The sequence below is a fragment of the Lissotriton vulgaris genome, chromosome 9 (genome assembly GCF_964263255.1).
Source record: "Lissotriton vulgaris chromosome 9, aLisVul1.2, whole genome shotgun sequence".
Lineage (NCBI taxonomy): Eukaryota > Metazoa > Chordata > Amphibia > Caudata > Salamandridae > Lissotriton > Lissotriton vulgaris.
In genome coordinates, this window is record NC_141697.1 from 50212877 (window position 1) to 50230275 (window position 17399).

A 17399-nucleotide genomic window follows, 5' to 3' on the forward strand; every position below is an offset into this window, starting at 1 on the left:
CGCAAAATCCGCCCATGCTTAGCCATATAGTGATCAGAAGTAGTAACCAGGACCTTTTTACCCTTTGTCTCGGGTCAGAGGCCAACAGGCCTAACTCATCTTTTTAAACGTTCTGCGGCTGTGTGCTTTACTCACCCTTGGCCTACACCAGGTAGTTGTGGAGTAAAGTGCAGCACAGCACTCCACAACTCCACAGTTGGTTATATGTGTGCCTGGCATGGCTACAGTGCAAGGATGAAGCAATACTGTGCAATTGATGTGTGGTTGGTACATGTAATGGATGTATGTATGACTGAGAGGAACATATTATATGAGAGATTTAGTGCTGGGCAGTGAATGTGTGGATAAAGGGAAACTACGCAGTCATTACATCGTACCACCTTTACATAGCAGTCATTACATCGCAACATCCTTTACATAGCATGTCATTACAACACAGCCATTACATTGCATGTCACTACATTGCATCTCATTACGACGCATGTCACTACAAAGCAGGCATTACATCGCAAGTCATTACAATGCATACCATTACAACACATAGTACCCTTACACTATCCAACACTTACCCTACTGTTGGACTCACTGGAGTTAGAATAGTAATTTTACCCCTATACCATCCAACACTTACCTTAAATGCGATGTAATGGTATGCATGGTAATGGTATGCGTTGTAAAGGTATAATGCAAAGTAATGGAGCCAACTTTCAGCTGAGTATCTTAAGGAAACTTAAACCCTTCCTCCCACAGACTGATCTAAAAATGACGGTCCAAGCCCTAGTACTACCAAGACTGGATTATGGAAGCACCACTCTTTGCGGTCTTCCAAAATACAAACTAGCACCGATCAGGGCATCGCTTAACGCTGCGGCCATGCTGGTCACCCCGGCCCTTAAGGCCTTAAACTGGCTACCATACGAGTCAAGAGTACAACTAAAGATCGCCTGCATGACACATGGGCCTAGATGTATCATCGTTCCTATTTGCGATTTCTTAATAGCGATTTTTACCGAATCGCTATCAAGAAATCGCAAAATGGGATGTATGTTTTAAATCGCTATTTTTTTGCGATTCCTTATTATTCCTAATTTGCGAAATCGCAAGTTGGGAATTCGCAAATAAAGAATAATTTCCCATTCATTCCTATGGGCCAGGAGGCCCATAGGAATGATTGCGAAATAATTCTCAAATTGCGAATTCGCAATTTGCTAATCGCAATTTGAGAATTATTGCAAAGGGTGCAGGGGTGTCTCATGGACACCCTGCTGCAGCCCTGAAACTTACATGTGTGTGCATATGGCGCACATACATGCCCTATTACACTTCAAAGGACTAGTCTTTGATTTAGAGATAGATCACAAGGAAGTGGCTTGGAGACATCTCAGAAAGGGGGTCTCCCTGCTGGGTTGGGGAACATCACCCAGGACACTAAGATCACCTGCCCGGGTGCCTGAAGCACCATCAACTACCTGCTTGCCAAGACTAGTGTGTCCTGTTAGAGAAGAACGTTGGAGGGAGCGAGGTCCAGTGGGCAGCCCTGCATGGAGATTCTGAGTGTGGTGCAGGGGTGGCTCCTTCACTAACCCCCACTGCTTTCTGGCAGTGCAAGAAACAGAAACATAAAATGGTAATAACTTTCGGTTATTGCCATTTAATGTTTCTTTCCGCATTGCGGGCGGGCAGGTGGGCAGAGCTGCCCGGGCAGAGCAGGAGTGGATTATGTCATAGGGGTCACTGATGAACCAAATTATGAGCCAGGTGCACAGGACTTGTGACTGCAAAAATCCCCGTATGCCTGGATCGCATAAGGAGAGTTTGTGTTCGGATTGTTGTAGGAGAGTAGGGTCTGCTTCCTAAGGTCACCCCACTTTTTGCTGTGATTCTCTGGTTTTTCGACTTTAGTGTAGCTGTGGGCCTGCTAATCAGACCCACAGCCCAGCTGTTCTCTCTCTAAATTGATACCATGTACTTTAGGTACATACCAAATTGGGTATTTGGTCACCTTTTTGAGCCCCTCTATAGTGTACCATAGGTACCCAGGGCATAGGTGCATCCAAGGGCTACCATGGGCGGCAGCAGGTATTATGCCACCCCTGGCTGACCCCTGGCTGGCCCTCCAATCTGACACCACAGGCTGATCACTCAGCTTGGGTAAGGTGGTGTAATCACCCCTTACCTAGATATATAGATATAGTATACCTATATCTCCCTTATATATAGACATATATGCACCTATAAGTCACTCCTATGGTAAGCCTCAACAATCCTGGAGGCAGAGTGCTTGGTTTCCGTGCGAGGGTGCCCTAGCATGAGCTGAGCCCCTCTGCAGCTTTCGGAACCATCTCCTTATAGCTGTTCTATGATATAGCCATATCATAAACTCTTACGTGCATTATAATACTTGTGGTTAATGCTAACTTTGGTTTTGGCTTTATCAAAACATGTTGTGTAAGGTGTCAAAGTCAAACACTTTGGAATACTACCCCCCCCCCCCGCCAAGTCTGGAGACGGGGTAGCATTCCACCCTTCTAGAGGGAAAAGACATGTAAGTTACTGCTTTACCCGGTTAAAGTTAAACAGAGCTTCAGCATCACAAAATGGATGCTGCTGCCACAACCACCTGGTGCTGGGGGAAACTGGACAATAGGTTTCCTGTCCAGGGAGGTTCCAGCACCTCCCCAGACAGGGGTTATGTGTATTGGGGCAGGGAGGGCTGCATTCAGTGAATGCATCTAGACAATGCCTGGGGCACACAAGGTGCTCCATGCATAATTGCTGGGGCACTCCAGCCCCAGCTCTGGCACGAAACAGGACAAAGGGAAAGGGGTGTAACCACCCCCTTCTCAGGTCCACCCATAGGAGGGACCTAGGCAGGTAATCCGGCCCCTTAACTTAGTATAAGTACAGGAGCTGTGTCTACAGACTTTAGATTATCCTGGAACGAAACTTTGATATAGAACTCTTGGACCTTCGACGTTCTATTTTGACTAGAAGACTGAAGACATCTCCCTTGTGGTCAAGGAGTGACCACCCTGTGCAAACAGGCATCACCAGTAACTTGCTGGTCTGCTTTGTTGATGCTCCTGCCGCAACCCGAAGACTCAGCGACACAGGAACTAGACTCTCGGACTTCTCTAACTCTGAGCCATATCGACAGCAAAGCTGAGACCCGTGGCAGACACGAGAGACGTGGGACCGGACACCATGGACAACCTACATTTTGCTAACAGCTCAACTACCGAGGTACCCTTGCAGTTGTGCATTAGGGTACAGGAAGCCCCGGACCCGAGTGCCATTTGCACTGAAGCTCAGCCCTCCACACTCCAAGAGTGCAGCGTGGGGCCTGCTCTTGCATTTCAGCCCAATGTTTCTTCCTGGTTGCTAGCCTGCTCGCTAGTGAGCCCCCTGAAGACAAACCTTTAAAACCAAACTGCTTTCCTGGTTGCTCCAGGCTTGCTCCAGCTTTACTGCAAAGGAGAAGCTCCTCAGACCTTGCTGGTCTGACTGGAAGCCCATCTTCACTTCCTGCATGGATTGCGTTTGCCATGACTTGTTGGGTTCAATCCAGATACCGACATCGCAGTTAACTAGATCCTTTGTGGGACAGCTCGAATCCAGCTCTTGGTTATCATTGACACCTCCTGGTCCTCGTGGCTGCAGAGACAAGCTTCACCTCTTTACCTAAGATTATCGCTACATCGCCTGGTTCCTTCCTGGTTCCTTCCAGGTCACTGGCTAGTGACCCAGACTCTGTCCCCTCTGCTTTCAGGTTCTTCACTTCATCGATCCACCCTTGGATCCACCCGGACACTTTTCCTCTGGTCGCCTGCAGCACTTCTGTGCAGTTCTCCATAGAAAATGACGATGAAACCCGACACCAAAGGGCACCTATGCACCCGGCTTCCCTGGGTGAGGTAACACGAGTACTCTAGTGCTCCCGTGGGTCTTGACTCTCGAAGCGTCCTAGTCTAAAGGGTTTTATCGTACTACATCCTGAAGTGTCCTTAAATAGTAACTTTGTAACTTCTTCGTTCTCCATTATAGGTCAATGGTACCTCGCGACGGTGTTTAGACACTGCTCGCGTCTCCCGTGGGTCTCCTACTTCCTAACCTTTGGTTGTTTAGTGTAGCCCCAGCGATTCCCTAGGCCCCAGGCCTACTCACTATTTCTGTAGTGGTTCTTATTCCACTTACTTAGTATATGGTTTGTGAGGCCCATAGGGCATAACTGTATTTGTGCAACTTATCATATGCTAATTGAGTAACTTGTGCTGTACTTCGATCTCTGACCTCATAAAGAGTACAGAGGGGTTGTGTTAGAAATAAATACATATATATTTGATATATACCTTGTGTGGTGTCCTTTCATTTGGTATTCAAGGGATTATGATTGGTAAAACAGCTTGCTTCACATGCTCTCTGAAGTCTTAGCCTATGACTGCTGGTCCATGCTACCACTAGGATAGCTTGTCTATAAGGTTGACTTTACAACCACCATCAATAAGGGTTGATTAGACTGGTGCAAGGTGCCCACTAGAATAGTGGACATCATATGCCAGGCTAACTTCTCACAATTGTGATTACCACTGCAACCACCTATGCCAGGAGGGCCTGTTGACACCACTTTGACCTAGCGTTCGTGTCATTGCACAGAATGAAGAACTGCTGTGACAAGAGGATCGAGCCTGCATGCTGTGATATGCACTTGATGTAGTCCCACATTCATCAAGTCGCTGCCATGGATGTTGCATCCTCATTGGAGCACCAGTCAGGGGGCGGAGAATCACACCAGATCTCCCACACCCACTCTGCTAAGTGTTTACCAAGCGAAAGCAGCTCTGATCACTGAAACATACAGGCAATGCTGCTCAACAGGAAGAGCCTGTACCACCGGGGTCTGCCACGTTCATAACAAATGGCCCGGCTTTGCTGTACAGGATCCAGACTTGTGAGTGCCGTAGGAGAGGGTAGTTGCTGCGCCGCTGAACATTACCATACCGCCGATGCGGGTAAGACTGAACCTGGGCCTTCGGCCCCCGGGGCAATTGCTGCTAATGGTGATGCAGCACCATATACACTTCTGACTAACTCCTAAAGAGTTTAAGGGAGAACTCTTGAGAACTCAAGCAACTGGTGTCCACCCCCACCCACCTCGCCGGACACACACTCGACGCAGTCTTCTCTTCCAGCACAGACATCGACTTCAGCCACGCCACAGAGCTTCAATGGACGGACCACAGCTGCGTCCACTTCACCATCAAGAGAACGACGACCCCCACCACCACCAGCAACAGGGCGCCCGCAGAAGCTGGAACAAGATCACAGCAGACCAGCTCGCCACCTCCCTGAGCCAGCACCCTCCTGCCAGCTCAGCGAACCCCAGCCAGGCCGCCGACAACCTCACGAAGTGGATCAGCATCTGCGCGGACGAGCTCGCCCCGCTGAGGACCCCGCCCAGCAGACCCGGCAGCAAGAAACCCCCTGGTTCACCGACGAACTCAAGAGCTCCAAGAAGAACTGCCGAGCCCTCGAGAAAGTCTGGAGAAGGGAACCTACACCGGACAACAGGACCTCCTTCAAGCTTGCCACCCGGAAGCACCACCAGCTGATCCGCGCCGCCAAGAAAACAGCATTCAAGGACAGGTTGGACAACAACGCACACAACTGCAAGGAACTCTTCAACATCGTGAAAGAGCTTTCCAACCCCAGCGCAGGAAACAACGACATCACCCCATCGCAAGACCTCTGCAACTCCCTCGCTTCATACTTCCACAACAAGATCGCGGACATACACAACAGCTTCAACAACCAACCAACGCACACCATGACCGAACAACCACCCCCCACCACCACCCTCCACGCCTGGACCCCGATCAGCACCGAAGACACCATCCGCACGATGAACTCCATCCACTCCGGATCACCGACCGACCCCTGCCCTCACCACGTCTTCAACAAGGCCGACGCTGTCATCGCACCCCACCTGCGAGACATCATCAACACATCCTTCGACACCGCCACCTTCCCTGAGAGCTGGAAGCACGCCGAACTCAGCGCTCTACTCAAAAAACCAACAGCGGACCCCACCGAACTCAAGAACTACCGCCCCATCTCGCTCCTCCCTTTTCCAGCCAAAGTCATCGAGAAGACCGTCAACAAGCAGATGGCCGCCTTCCTCGAGACGAATGGATCCCTCGACCCCTCACAGTCCGGCTTCCGAGCCAATCACAGCACCGAGACCGCCCTCATCGCCGCCACCGATGACATCCGAGCCCTGATGGACAATGGAGAAACAGCGGCCCTCATCCTCCTAGACCTCTCCGCGGCATTCGACACTGTCTGCCACCGCACCCTAGTACAGCGCCTCAGCAACATCGGAATCCAGGACAAGGCGCTGGAATGGATCATCTCCTTCCTCGACAGAAGAACACAGAGAGTCCGCCTACCACCGTACAAGTCAGAGGCCTCCGAAGTCATCTGCGGCGTCCCTCAAGGATCATCTCTGAGCCCCACCCTCTTCAACGTCTACATGAGCCCCCTCGCGGCCATCGCACGCAAACACAACCTCAGCATAATCTCCTACGCCGACGACACCCAGCTGATCCTCTCCCTGACCAACGACCCCGCCTCCGCCAGAGCCAACCTGCACGAAGGGATGAAAGAGGTAGCCGAGTGGATGACGACCAGCCGCCTGAAACTGAACTCTGACAAGACGGAGGTCCTCATCCTGGGCTCTTCACCCTCCGCCTGGGACGACTCCTGGTGGCCTCCCGCCCTGGGCACCGCACCCAAACCGACAGACCATGCACGCAACCTGGGCTTCATCCTGGACTCCTCCCTCTCCATGACCAGGCAAGTCAACAGCGTCTCCTCGGCGTGCTTCAACTTCCTACGCATGCTACGGAAGATCTTCTGGTGGATCCCCACCGAGACCAGGAAGACCGTCACCCAGGCCCTCGTCACCAGCCGACTGGACTACGGCAACGCCCTCTACGCCGGTACCACCGCCAAGCTCCAGAAGAGACTCCAGCGGATCCAGAACGCCTCAGCCAGACTCATCCTCGACATCCCACGAACCAGCCACATCTCCGGACATCTGAGAGACCTTCACTGGCTCCCCGTTAACAAAAGAATCACCTTCCGCCTCCTCACCCACGCACACAAAGCCCTACGCTACCTCAACAGCCGGATCAACTTCTACGCTCCCAAACGCCACCTCCAATCAGCCAACCACGCCCTCGCCGCCGTCCCCCGCATCCAAAGAGCGACTACAGGAGGAAGGTCCTTCTCCTACCTGGCCGCCAAGACCTGGAACTCCCTCCCGACCGACCTGCGCCTGACCCAAGACCACCTCTCCTTCAGGAAGAAGCTGAAGACCTGGCTGTTCGAGCAGTAGCGCGCTCTATAAGTGTCATTGATTGAGTGCGGCCTAATAGTTTGCATTCCTTGGATGCGGCCACAAGTGAATGGGGAATAACCCTAAACATGTTACTCAAAAGAGGGTGGGACAGAGATTTGCTAGACAACAACTAGAGCTCCGGCCTCAAGGGTCATTGTGTTAGTGCTTCTAAATCTTATATACCTTTGCTTCTCTAGGGTTAGAAATAAAATGCTTCCTTTTTTCTATAAAAGTGAAAATTGGACTGGACATTGATCTACTGTATGCACAATTTGCTTATTGAGTTATGAGTCCTGTTCACTGATCTGTATCTACATCGCCCCCTAGGGAGCCTTTGGCTGCTGGTCTAAAGCCACCGCTGAGAGTCAAATGCAAAAAGCTTGCTTGGACCAATTGCTTAGGATCCATAGTAGCTAGGTTCACTAATAATAATAATAATAATCATAATACTGTAATTTGTAACGCACGAACAGCTACCTCCTAGGAGGTGTCCCGGCGCTACACCAACTGGTGGCATGCAGGATGACCTGCTAGCAGCAGAAAGTACAGCAGGTTAGTCCAGATTAAAAAGCTAAGTTTTAATTGATTTCCTGAAAATAGTTTCAGAGGTGATTGATTTGTCGCATGGCGTTGGGCAGAGTATTCCAAAGCATGGCAGCCCTGACAGTAAAGGATCTGCCCCCCAATCGAGCTTTCCTAACTCGGGGGATGCATAGCAGGTTCTGAGAGCTAGATCTAAGTAAGCGAAGCTGTTTGTACGCACCAAGCCTCTGCTTCAGATAATTGGGGCAGGACCCATGGAATGCCCGAAAGGCTATGGTAAGGCCCTTGAATTTTATTCTGTTGGTGACAGGCAGCCAATGCAATTCTTTGAGGTGCGGAGATATATGTTGCTTGAATGGGACATGTTTGAGCAATCTAGCAGCCGCATTTTTGACCAACTGCAGTTTCTGTATCTGGTACGCTGGAAGTCCTAGATAAAGCAGTGGCGTAACGAAAGATGAGGGGGCCCCCTGCAAGGTACAATGGAGGGGCCCCCTCTCCAGATTTAATCCGGAGCTCTCAGGCCTGAGTACTGTGTTAAGGCGGTCTCCTGCAGCTCGGGGCCCGCAGAGAGGGGGCTGCGGGGGCCTGTGTTACACCACTAGGGGTAAGTCTGTTTTTACTGCTTTTATCAACTTCTCAACAGCTTGCGGTCATGTCGATAAACCAACTCTTTGGGAAAAACGATCTGCCCTCGAGATCCCCTTCTGAAATTAATAACTGCTGTAGGCTCTTCCATGTGGTGTACAGTAGTTATGCGCGGAGATAGTGGAATCTCCGTATACATAAAAACTCTGAATTGTCTAAGATAGAGATATCTATTAGCTCCCCTTCTATTTTCACTATACCTACATGATTTACCTGGAATATTTACTAATCGAATGGAATCTCATTCCATTTACCTTGATGCATGCTGACAAGTTGATTTTGTTAGACCTTATTCCTCTTGGTCTGAGACATCATTTGCTTAAATGCACATATTGCAAGTAAACATTTCCTTAAGAGCAACGCGCAAAAAAGTAAGGTTGTGACAGTTAATGGCAGAAAGTAAAATAGCTCTCATAATTGGGTGTTAGATGAGGACAAAAGCAACAGCCTCAATCCTTGTCCGGGTGAACCACAAAGGTCAATCAATTAACCGGTGCTTAACCCTTTGGTAGCTTGGCACAAAAGCAGTCTGGCTTAACGTAGAGGAAATGTGTAAAGTATTTATGCAGCGCTTAAACAGTAAAGTGTGGACAGAACACAAAAAAAATACCACACATATTTAGAAAAGTGGAGTAAAATGTAATATTATTTGACCCCAAAATGACTAAAATCCGATTAGTAGAACTGACATGCAATTTTAAATATTTAAGATTAAGCATTGAGCTTGAAAGCAAAAAGCAAAAAGTGCCTCTTGCGGTTCTCTGGTCGTGCAAGTCCGGGTGAAAGTCCCAAGTTCAAGCAGACCCTGCTGGAGCGCACGCCGGATACAGGGACCACGTTAGCCCCGCTGAAAAAGTTACCTTCTAAAATCTAGCATAAAGAGTCCAGTTTGCGGTGGAAGAGGCCGTGAGGAGGAAGGACAGTGTCGGGGATGGTCGGCGCTGGAGTGCGAAGAGTAGGTCAGAGGTCGTAGTCGGTCATCCCTGTGGCGCGAAGGTCCTGTTGGGAGTCGCGCTTTGTTTTGGCTGCCACTGCGGGCTGTCGATGCTGTAGCGCTAAGTGAACATCGTGCGAAGGCAGCGGTCGCTGTAGTATGAAGAGTCTGGTTCAACAGAGCTTCTCTTTGGCAGTTGAAAGGGCATCAAGATCTTGGCACAAACTGACCCATTAACACTCACAAAGAGCTCAAAACTTCAAGATGTCTCCTTTTCTTCTAGGAATAGCTCAACTGATGCCACACCAAGGGTCCAGGAACTAGAAGGCAGGACCTCACACCAACAGAAACCAGGCAGGTCCACTTGCAGGTCCAGTGTAGCAGGTCAGCTAGTCCGTTGCAGTGAAACATTTGGAGCTTGTTATATCCTGGTAGCTCAGAACAGGAGGGCAGTCAGCTGACCCTTGGAGCCACTTCAGCCTGGGATGAAGGGTAAAGGCTCAATTCTTCTTTCCCAGACAGCAGTCCAGCCCTCAAGCAGCAGGGCAGTCCTCCTTCTGTAAACACATGTCGAGGAGTGGTCCCTTTTTATACCTGTGTCCACTTTGAAGTGAAAATTTTTTTTTGGGTTCCCCCGAATTGTCTGGAATTTCCTGCCTCCGTGCCTTGGTTCCAGGCTGTCTGCAGGCACAATTGGCTAGTGAAGAGTCCTCAGTGTGCGAGCTAAGGCAGTCTGTGAAGTGCAAGTGTGACAGGTGACTGCTCAGCACCTCTCATCAAGTCAGGATGGGCCACCCTAACCAGACCCTCTATTCTGTGGCTGTCTGGGAGGAATACACAAAAGCCAACTGCCAACTGCCAACTACACTAGTCATGAGACCGAGGAAACAGTCTGCAGGCACCAAATGGTTAGGACTAGAAAATGGCAACTTTCTAAAGGTGCATTTTCAGAATTGTGACTGAAATCTGACTTTACCATTAAAGAGAGTTTTACATTACAATTCCCCAGTCTCCAAACATAACAGTCTTACCTGCTCTCAAACAAACGTTATCACTTATTAAATGTAATAAGGTATCCCAATGTAATCCTATGGGAAGGGTAGGCCTTACAATAGGAAAAAACAAATTTGAGAGGCATGTAAAAGTTTAAAGTGCATATCCAACTTTTTAAATACAAAGCACCCAGCCCTATGGGTTTTTAGGGCTTACCCTATGGGTGACTTATATGTAATAAAAAGGAAAGTTTTGGAAAAAGGTCTATTCTGTCAGGCCGAAATGGCAGTTTAAAACTGCACAAACTGGCTGCAATGGCAGACTGAGATGGGGTTTAAAAAGGCTACTTGAGTGGGTTGCACAATAAGTGCTGCAGGCCCACTAGTAAGAATTTAATATACAGGCCCTGGCTACATGTAGTACCAATTTACTAGGACTTACAAGTAAATTAAATGTTGTAATTGGGTGTAAGCCAATTTTACCATGCTTAGAGGAGAGAGAACAAACACTTTACCACAGTGTGGCAGTGGTAAACAGCGCAGAGTCCTAAAAGGAAACAAAAACTGGTTCAGATAACAGACGGGGTGAAGGCCAAAATAATGGGGGTGACCCTACACAAAGGGCTAGGTCCAACAATCCTGTACTCCCTTTGCTCGGTGGGGATCTCTGTCCCAGTGCAATCTCTGCAGCTTGATTTTGGTTATTCAGGCATCTACACCTAGCCCTGGCTGCGGTTATCCACTGCAGACACCTACAGGGCACTCAAAGGAGGGCTCGCTGAAGTTGGTTTTAAAGCAAGACTTAACTTAAAATAATTTGTAACATTGTGCTTTTTCTAGGCATTTCAATGATGCACTACTGAGTTTTTAATTGCCTTAGAAGAATGTAACAGATAGTTCACCAGCCAATTAAAAGTGTCCTTGAAAAGGGCCATCCCACAGGCTATTTACATATTAGATAGTGAACACTGCATGACATTTAAGTGAAAAAAGATCTTAGCTTACTCAGCCTTGGTCAATATGCAGCGATCCTATGTCAATTTCTCTTGAAACCAAGGGTAGAATGAAATTTTGTTGAGAACAGACAGATTATCATTACAAGCTTCAATGGGGGTCTGGTGGCCCAAACCCAAGACTGGCTGATTTGTCACCACTGAAAGGCAGGTGTGTATAACCTTCCTCGTGTATTATTTACCTGATAATGAAAACACAGCCATGTAGGTTTTTATATCCTCAGTTTATGAAATGTGCGGAAAAATCATCAAGTGAGGTCTACACAGAAATATTGTCTCCTCTCAATCAACATATCTGTTACTCTATATTTACATTTTTATAAAGCTTCTTAAATATATATTAATGTATCGTATAACAATCTTTATTTTTCATGTTACTAATGTATTTTTAATGTCTTTGAAGGCTCATATACATTTATAATAATAACCTGAATATAAGTTTCATACAGTGCACTATTACCAAAACAAAGTGTTGGTCCTAGGTCTGGCCAAACAATAGTGTCAACAAACAATATGCAAAGTGTTGGTCCTAGGTCTGGCCAAACAATAGTGTCAACAAACAATATGCAAAGTGTTGGTCCTCGGTCTGGCCAATCACCAGCGTCAACAAAAAATACCCAAAGTGTTGGTCCTAGGTCTGGCCAAACACCAGTGTCACCAAACAATTCCCAATGTGTCGGTCCTAGGTGTGGCAAAACACCAGTGGCTGAAATACAATAATAATAGGTTGCATGTACATAGTCATTGCATACTACTGCCATTTGTGCATGCTGTAACTGACAGATATTATTTTCACCCAGTTTATGGCTCTCATTTTACCAACCTCGAGGCATGGAAGTCTCAGCTTCCCTTACCAGAATCCGAACTTCAGACATTCAGGTCACTAAGCAGTGAACCTTCCTGTTCATTGAGGCCCATGCCAGCTTACCTGGTTAGGAAAATATACCCATAATGAGATATTACACTGTCAAAAGTATTAACTCCGAACGCAGGGCTTTCAATACTGAGCTTGGATTTGGACAGGTTCAATTAACTTTCATATTAAGTCAATTGATCATTTTCTAGAAATTTCACCAGACATTAAATTTTCGGGCCTGTGGTGAGTGCTGTGCATAACTATGCTATCAGATTGCCTTAAAAGTTTTCATTACTCACCTCTTTTCACTGCATCATAGGGCGTAAATACCAGCGCTCAATGTGTTGCTTAAAATATTGATCTATTTAAGAATTTGTGCTTCAAGACTGTGGGTCTGGTTGTTCAGTGAATAATTCCATCCGCTAAAGTGAACTACGATTGAGCCCATGTTTATAGGTTCAATCCCTGCTGGGTCCACACAGGCTTTCATCTTTCTGAGGATGATAAACTGAGTATCATTGGGCTGGGCAACCATAAACATCTGTTAACTGTCAATAGCACCAAGAGTCACTTCGGAGTGCTCTCCACAAATATGACAGTTGTTAGGAGTGTCCTGCTATGCTTATTGCCGCAGAACCTGAGCAACTACAACATTAGTGACTATCAAGTTTTAAAAAAACAAGTTACACACTTAACACGTTCACAGACAACCACATGTCTCTCCCTGGCTAGCTTTCTTGCACCAGGACGCAACTCAACAAATACCAATCAGAGCCTCATGGAATGGATTAAAACAGGAAGCAACAAGGAAAAAAAGAACTTAAGAAGGGAAGGCACTGAAGAACGAACTGCTTACCTTGCATAGCTGTAATATTTTGAAACACAGCAGTGTTTTGATAAATTGGTAAATATTTCACTGTGTAACGTCAGGATTCAATTAGGAGGGCTGCTAATTTCAGGTGGAAACTGCAGCGCTCAAAAGAATGCAAGTAGTGGAAAGTATTGGCGGCCTCAGTTCAACGCTCAATAAATATTCAGTGCGGCCCATACATTTTTCTTGAGGCTCCTTCCAGAAAGACCTCGGCATGGTGGCAGTTACCGAGTGTGGTGAACTGATGGGACAGTTACTAGGGAAACGTCACGAGGGCCATGTGGGTGTCTAGAGACGTAGTGGTAATAGAATTTTCATGGTGGAAGAAAGTCCGAGACAAACCTTTAGGCCAATATTACCTTTTACTTTTAATCACAGCCGCCCGCGCCACGACGCATCTCATTCCACCCTAGCCCACCCTCTGACACGGACTGACGTGGACGGATGGACAGACTCACCTGCTGGCAGCAGAAAACAGGGCAACACTGCAGTGAAAAGCCAGCCAGGAGCTAGAAATATTTAAATGATGCCCTGCGGCCTCACGGTCCCTATCTGTCATCTCTGGTCTCTGTGAGGCCTTGCCTCACACACGCGATTTTAATTGAGCATGACAATGGTCCCTGACCCCAGACAAGCCCAGCCCCACCCTGAGAGTGAAGAACTCGCAGCCTTCTGCGCACCTTGCACTAATATGCAGAGGCCACGGCGAGGTGCTGCTGCAATGAACGAAGTCGATGCCGTTACCATTTAATCACCAAATATACTGTGACGGATATGTATTCCTTGCTGGGCTGGCTCGGCTGATGGGGCCCCTGGAACGTGGGGGCCCCCCCGCAATGCGTGGGCTGCGGGGGCCTGTGTTACGCCCCTGAGATAAAGGGCATTTGCGTAATCCAGCCAGGAGGTCACTGTAGCATGAACCACTGAGCGACGGCAGTTTTCTGGGAAAAGGTGCAAGACTTTGCGCAGATTCTTCAGACTACCAAAGCAAGCGCCTGTCACCTGCTGAATTTGGCCCAAAATAGATAGATCCACCTTCCATTTTATTCCCAGGTTTTTTGCGCATCCTGCGGGGGCGGGGGGACAACTCAGTTCCTCCGACCACCAAAGGTCCGCGGAGGGAGGTTGGTTGTTACCGAAGAACAACACCTCCGTTTTTTTGGCATTCAACGTGAGTTTGTTGTTATTCATCCATTGCGCTATGTCTTTTAACCAACTCTTAAAATTCAGGAAAGAGGCACTTGACAGATCTTTGAAAGGAAATACCAGCTGGGTATCGTCGGCGTATGAGATGATCGCCTTCACTCCCCTGTTGGCAATCACTGAAAATAATGGCGCCAAATAAATGTTAAAAAGCAGTGGGCTCAGGGCTGACCCTTGAGGGACCCCACATCATAGGGGCTTGTGTTTGGACTGATGGGGTTGAAATGCCACCCTCTGCGTGCGTCCAGAGAGGAAAGGTTTAAGCCACTGCAGGTCTGTGTCCTCAATTCCCAGATCCTGAAGGCGCTGGGAAAGGATGGAGTGGTCCACCATATCAAATGCTGCAGAGAGATCCAGGAGCACCAGCATAGCTGATGCCCCTGAATCCAACTCCATCCTAACTGAATCCGCCACCTCTATTAGCGCGGTTTCCGTGCTGAATCCCGCGCGGAACCCTGATTGTGTGTCATGCAGAATGTTGTGGCTCTCAATAAAGCTGGCCAGCTGTTTCTACACTATTTTTTCTAGCATTTTTGCAGGTGCAGCCAATAGAGAAATTGGTCTATAGTTATTGAGCTCACTTCTTCTTGAGGGGGAGGAGCATGGCATGCTTCCAAAATCCGGAAAAATGCCTTTGGACAAGGAGGTGTTCCAAATTTCAGACATGCCTGAGAGGATGAGTTAGCTAGCTCCTTCCACAATTTTGAAGGGCATGGGTCCTCCAGTGATCCTGACTTGCAGCTCTGAATGGCCGCCAGAGCTTCCTTCTGTGTTATCAGTGTGAAATTAGAGAGGAGAGGTCTGGGATTTTTCCTTATCAATATATCAGGTTTAGCCGTTTCAACTGCGGCCGAAAATGTGTTGTAAATCTTACGGATTTTATTATCGAAGAACTCTGATAATTCCTCGCATAGTGCCGCTGAGGGTTGAACCTCAATCAGCAACTCACAGGGTTTAAGGAGGGAATTAACAACTTTAAAAATAACTTTATCAGGTTTATCAGCCTCCCCAATACAGTTAGCTATATGATCTTTCCTGGCTTTCTTCATAGACTTGTGCAATTCTTTTAGTGATTTTTTGTATGCATCTTTAGCAGAGTTGTCGTAATTCACTCTCCAGTGTCTCTCCAGCTGCTTAGATCTACTTTTCATGCTTCTCAGCTTCTCTGAAAACCAGGGGGGAGGAGGGCGATTTCCTAAAGGATTTCATTATTTTTGCTGGGGCAGTGACCTCCACTGCCTCCGCGATCCACTTATGAAGGGTCACGGAGTCAGGGTGGGCAAAGTTGGCAGCCCAATTAATAAAACAGAAACCTCCCATACCTTTTGCTAAACAGCAAGTAACTATGGTCCAGATGAAGGAAGCCTAATACCGGTTGGTAACGGCCGAAATTACCGAATTTCGGCCGTTACCGACCGGTATTAGGCTTTTCTGATGTAGGGGCCTAATCTAAGAATTCGGTAATTTACTGAATCGGTAATTTAAGGAATCAGTAAAATACCAAATTCTTAAATACCGATTCAGTAAATTACCGAATTCTTAAATACCGATTCGGTAAATTACCGAATTCCTAATGTAGGGAGCACTTAAATGCGTGCTTTTCCCATGTTAGGATTTGTTATTTACCACCAACTACAAGTTGGTGGTAAATAACAAAAACCCCCAAAAAAGCAATTTAATGCAAATTATTTCAGTGCCATGTGGCAGACATACATGCCCTTAGGGCATGTATGTGTGCCACATGTGCACCGATACACAATTGAGGGTTGCAACAGGGTGTCAAAGTGACACCCTGCCACCCTTCAATGTTTTCCCCCTTTTACCGAATCATTATTTACCAATTCAGTAATTCCCATTCATTCCAATGGGCCTCCAGGCCCATAGGAATGAATGGGGAATACAGAATCGATAAATACCGATAAGGTAAATACCGAATCTTAACGATTCGGAAATACTTACCGAATTTTTCCCTACATAGCATTTACCGATTCTAAAATACCGAATCGGTAAAATTCCGAATTTTAGAATCTGTAAATGTCCCTCACCTACATCTGGCCCTATATCTTTACATGCTAAAATGCATATAGCATTCACTGCACTCTAGAATCTTGTCCCATAATGCTTTGCAGAGCCTTTGGATTAGATTGTATTTTTGGCCATAACTGTGCTTGAGGTAGCCATAGGAGGATGGGACCACCACTGAATCGTTCAGCATGATGTATATGCATATAGTCATCTCACGGTCATGAGATGACTATATGATGGTGAGATGACTATGCTCATATCACTATCATATAGTCATCTCTCAAAAGTGAAAATGAAAATATAGCAAGCAGTGAGAGAGGTGAAGATGTTGGGGTCCTCCCTCACCTAGGGAGAGAACCAAGCAGATACATTGAACACAAAGAACACATCACGCTGAACGATTCGGTGGTGGTCCCATCCTCCTAGGTCCACCCCAAGTACAGTTATGGGCATAAATACAATCCCATCCAAAGGCCCTGCAAAGCATTATGGGATGAGATTCTAGAGTGCAGTGAATATTATAGTATCCAATATAAAAACATTCCTCAAGCAGCAACACCTCTCCCAGCTCAGCTGAGAGCTAATACTATAATATTCACTGCACTCCTAGAAAGCCAGACACAATAGACAGCTTAAGTGCGCCTGCATGGTCCATTTCTGGCAGAATGGGAGGGCGGACCTGGGCACTACCCTACTTACACTTGAACAAGTTGTGTCCTGCCTCTGCACAAAGGGCTGCATACCCCCTTGTATTTAGTCTGAATCAAGGTCAGGGTATGCAGGAAATCTGTGCACTTCAAAGGGTCACCTTTGGAAGCTTCTTCCACTTCAAAGGAGGCACTTGGTATAACTATTGGACCTCAGACACCAACTCAGTGTTACCTAGATAGGTTAAGTGATATGGAAACTTCCAAC